The sequence below is a fragment of the Cannabis sativa genome, chromosome X (genome assembly GCF_029168945.1).
Source record: "Cannabis sativa cultivar Pink pepper isolate KNU-18-1 chromosome X, ASM2916894v1, whole genome shotgun sequence".
Taxonomy (NCBI): Eukaryota; Viridiplantae; Streptophyta; class Magnoliopsida; order Rosales; family Cannabaceae; genus Cannabis; species Cannabis sativa.
In genome coordinates, this window is record NC_083610.1 from 81,787,729 (window position 1) to 81,793,102 (window position 5,374).

Consider the following 5,374-nt stretch of genomic DNA (forward strand, 5'->3'; position numbering starts at 1 on the left):
TGGGACCTGTTGCCCAGGAAGGGTACAAATCCCGCGCCACTGGTTGGGAGGCGGCCGAGCTCCGGTCGACCCTGACCTGCCCTCACCAGCTGGAGAACATCATTAATGTGGCTGGAATCAAACCCTCTACCTCAGGGACCTTCCACCGGCCTCCCCGTGACTCGGAGACGCCTAATCTCAACTATGATGGCTTCGGGGCTTGGAGTCAGACCCATCTGATGGCCGGTGCAATGCTCCCGCTCCAGGATTATTTTGTTAATTTTCTTGTATTTGTCGGCCTTGCGCCATACCAACTTATTCCTCAAGCTTACCGCCTGCTCTCAGGCTTATTTATTTTTACTCAGCGCGCGGCTGGGGTCTCCCGGCCGGCGGAGATTTTGTATTTTTATGAACTTGTATCCGTCCCCAAGAAAGGGGACAAACTTAAGGACGGTTTTATGGGTTCGGATCCACCACCGCTAACGAAGGGGTGGTTCCGTATAATAGGCAGACTCATGTTAAGGAGTACCGCCACCGATTTTTCTTCTCCTCCGGTTTTAGGGCCGTGGACCATCCGGAGCTTCTCACGGAGTGGGTGCGGATCCCACCTTACCAGCGGACGCTCACCACTCAGGCTTTCCTTCGAAGGGCCCAAGCCTTCGCCTCCTACGACCATGCCGATCTTGACGTCGGGGGCCTGGTCACCACGGAGAATTGCAGAAAGGCTAAACTTATCCTTTCCCACCAATCCGTGGATGACTCCAACCTCTCCAAGGTTATCTGCCCTAACGTGAGGGCGCCGGTCGCGGAGAAGGCCTTCCGGGATGAGCTTATTGCTACGGCAGAGAAGAAGTACCAAGATTATCTCTACCGGAAGGCCCAGAGAAGGCGTATTCTAGTGCCCGAGGCCGCCTCGGGAGAGGGCTTCGCGTGGGGAGCCCGGTGGTGCGAAGGAGCCAAGCCATTGGCGGGAAGTCCGAGGCAAAATTTTTTGACAAGATTCTTCAAGAAGAGATTGGAGGTCCTTCCGCCGGGGGACCCCTTCGTCTTGAAGGTTCTTCTGAGAACCGGACTTCCCGCCTCGGCCTTCGGTCCCGAACCAAACTCGGCGCTCCCGGTGCTAGCACTTCCAGTGCGGTGGTAAGTCTCCTTTGATAATTCAATATGTCCCTTCCGTTGATGAATATACCAGTCGTAGGCCCATAGGGTTCGACGAGCGTCTCCGTAGGTTTAAGATGCCGTCGACCCGGTGGGGGGATCATTTGAAGGAATTTTATTTTACAAACTTAGGAGATTACCTAGGTCGGTCCGGATGGGCCCGCCTCCGAACCTATTCCCTTAGGTCCGTCGGCTTACATAGCGTCCACTGGTTTCGGCCCTCGGACGGTTATCTTGGAGATGATGCCGCCGGCATTAAGGTTCGGGACTTTGCTAGGGCCGAATTAGGGAGTCCGGTAGGAGTAGTTTATGTGCTGCACCTTTCGCAAACAGTTTCTCACGAACTTCTAACACTTGCTTATTTTATTGGAACAGTACCTCCATGGATGCCATCCCGGAACAATGGTCGGGGTCCATACTCCGGTGGCTCCTCCGGCTTTCACCCCTCTCCCCCGGCCCCTTCCTTGAAGGTTTCTTCGGCGCTCCTCCCGAAACCATCGACGTGGTGGATGACGAGGAGGTGCTTCAGGGAGAAGGCCGGGGAAAGGGTGGGACTTCTCGGAGGAAGCCGCCGAGGGTCTTGGAGAGCCTCAAGCCCTTCCAAAGGGTAGCAGAGGAGGACGAGGAGGAGCCTGAAGTGGCTCTGATTCGCAAGCGTAAGGGCAAGATGATTGCCCAGGACGAGCCGAAGAGGCCTCGGAGGGCCGACACTCCCGCTCATGGCCTAGACGGCGGGGTTTCTCCGATGGAGGAAAATCCTGCTCCTCCTCACATTGAGCTTACCCCGATTCCGGGGGATGAGGCAAGGCAGGAGCTTCGCATAGCCAAACACAACTACGCTATGGATGAGTACTCCCGGGGATATGCCGAGGTGGAGGCCCTTAGGAGGATTTTGCGAGCGGAGGTTGAGGCGAGCATCAGTCATCCGGACTATCACGATCCGTGGAACCTCAACCTGGATCCTTTAGCGGACTGGTTCCGTCCCCTCCTAGGGCCCACTTTGGCTCCCTTTGCCGCGGAAATGACCGGTGAGTTCGCTTCTCAGCTTACACGCTGTGCGCCCAAGCGGTTTGCCACTTGCGCTTCCCTGAACTCCATCTTCTAGGTCCAGGACCTCAGCCATTCCCTCACAGTGGTAAGTACTTTGCAGTTTCTTGCGTTTCCTTTTTGGTGTTTGTATTTTGTTTTCTTCCTTTGAGGAATTTTTCCTTACACCCCGTCATGGTTCAGCTTGCAGCTGAGGCTGGTCGCCTCTCCAAGAACATCATAAGCCATGGCTTCGCTCTGTCCCATTTTGGGGACATGAACGACGTCAAGAAGGTCCTCCAAGACCTTACAGCGGAGAGGCAGATCTACCAGGAGGCTGCCGAGCGCTAGGAAGCAGCGGCCAAGGCCAAGGAAGAGAAAGCCAAGGCCAGGGAGGAGGAGGCCATCCGGAGGGAGGCTCAGGCAGAGGACATGATCCAGGCCGAGGCCCAGCGGAGAGGCAGGATGGAGGCCCACCATCAGGAGGAGCTAAGGGCTCAAACCGAGGCTGCCGAGAAGGCTAGGCGAGACCTTCGGGAGGCCAGGGAGGCTTTGGATGAAATGGCCGCCAAGGTGAGGTCTCTAGAGGAGACTCACCAGTCGGATATCGAATCCAAGGCCGCTCTAGCTGCGGAGTTGAAGGAGCTTCGGGACTACAAAGATCAGTCTATCAGGAAGGCCAAGAGGGCCGAGCTCCTTTCTCCCGTCTCCTGTGCCCGGTGCCCGAAGCGCTTTGATGATGGTGTCTACATGGCTTGGGCCACCAATGATCAGAGTATCAAGCTTTCTTTTTATCCCAAACCCGAGGACATGATTGCCAAATTTCGGGAAAAGAAGAAGAGACTTGATGCTGAGCTTGAGGCACGGATCAAACCTCGTCTTCCGCCGCGGGCTGACTGAGCTGCCATATTATTGACCCAGATTGTACCCGTTCTCTTTATAACTCTTTTTTTTTCTTTGTACATACTTGCTACTGCCTTAGAACAATTTACTTACAGGCGGCAGCTTTTATTTGAAGGGGAGATAATTTAAGGCCTGTCCCCGGGCCATTTATATGTGTATGACCTACCCTTCGGGCTAGGATATTTATTTTTTTATTTTTTTATTTATATATATGTGCGATCTTTTTTCACACTTTATATATTTCAACCTGTCCTTTGGCTCAGGGTTTCATACTTACGCTCTTTATTTTTGCGCATGTTTTTGACCTGCCCTTTGGGTCAGGATATTTTACTTAGCTTGACCTGCCCTTTGGGTCAGGATATTTTACTTAGCTTGACCTGCCCTTTGGGTCAGGATATTTTACTTAGCTTGTTTTTGTTTGTCCGTGCGGTATACCCTAGTACCCCCCTGAGTGGCATAGAAACTTTGTTTTTAAGGCACTCAGCTTTATTTAATATAGAGGAGGCATACATTTGGACGGTACAAACCCTTTGAACAAAAGCTAAGTTTTAATTCGCTACTGGTAATATTTTCTGAGGTGATCGGCATTCCAGGCTCTTGGGACAGTAGTTCCGTCCATTCTTTTCAGTTTGTAAGTGCCAGAACCGATTTCGTCCTCGATTTCATATGGTCCTTCCCAATTTGGTCCAAGTACCCCCACTCCGGGTTCTTGGGTGGCTGGGAAGACCCTTCTTAGGACCATGTCACCAATAGCGAATTTTCTGTTTTTAACCTTGGAGTTAAAATACTTGGTCACCTTCTTTTGATAAGCGGCCATCCGTATTTGGGACTCATCCCGGAGTTCTTCGACTTGATCCAGAGCTTCTTGGAGCAGGGCCTGGTTAGTGGCCGGATCGTAGGTCGTTCTCCTATGGGATGGGAATAATGTTTCCACCGGGACCATTGCTTCACAACCGTATGCCATTGAGAACGGCGAGTGACCGGTTGTGGTTCTGGGGGTCGTCCGGTAGGCCCACAATACCCTTGGCAATTCTTCAGGCCGCTATTTTTACAAGCCGCCAGCCTTCTTTTTCAAGGTGACCTTTAGGATTTTATTGATCGCCTCCGCCCGGCCGTTTGTTTGAGGCCGGCTACCGCGAGAAGCTTTTCACTACTCCGTGTTGGTTGCAGAAGTCAGTAAATTCCTCGCAATCAAATTGCTTTCCATTGTCTGAGACTATTTTGTGAGGTAAGCCGTATCGACACACTATGTTTTTGATAACAAAGTCCAACGCCTTCTTAGCGGTTATTGTCTTCATAGGCTCAGCCTCTGTCCATTTGGTGAAGTAGTCTACTGCTACTATTGCATACTTTACTCCTCCTTTTCCCGTAGGTAGAGACCCGATGAGATCTATGCCCCAGAACGCGAAGGGCCAGGGGCTTGTCATCAGCGTGATCTCATTTGGAGGAGCTCTCGGTATGTTCGCGTACCTTTGGCACGAGTCACACTTTTGGACATAGTCTATACAATCTTTTTTCATTGTTGGCCAGAAGTATCCCTGCCTCAATATTTTCTTTGAGAGGCTGGGTCCTCCCGTATGATCTCCACAGAACCCTTCATGGACCTCCAGCATGATTTGTCTAGCTTCAGGGTCCGATACACACCTTAAATAAGGCATGCTGAGTCCTCTTCGGTAGAGAATTTGATCCATCATTACATAACGATGAGCCTGATACTGAATCTTTCGAGACAGTGCCCTCTCTTGAGGCAACTCACCTGTGGTTATGTATTTTATGATGGGGACCATCCAACTGGGTTCTTGCCCAACCGTTTGTGTGGTCTCTCTTATTTTGATGCTTGACTCTGCCAAACGTTCCACTGGTACTACCCCCAGCTCTTCGATCTCACTATCCGAGGCTAACTTAGCCAGACAGTCCGCGTGAGCGTTCTTTTCTCGGGGGATTCTTTGTATTTTATAGTCTGTGAACTCGTGGAGCAGTTCTCGGACTATTGTTACGTACGCGGCCATCCTTTCGCCGCGGGTTTGGTATTCTCCGGATACTTGGTTTACGACCAGCTGAGAATCGCTGTAGACTTCCACCCTCTTGGCTCCTACAGCTTTAGCCAACCTTAGCCCTGCTATCAGGGCCTCATATTCGGCTTCATTATTCGAAGCTGTGAAGTTGAATCGGAGTGCTGCCTGGAGCCGCAACCCAGTAGGTGATATCATAGCCACTCCGGCTCCTGAACCGTTTTCGTTTGAAGCTCCATCCACAAATACTCTCCAAGTGGGGATGGGTGGCTCCGGAGTATTGGCTGTTGCCTCGG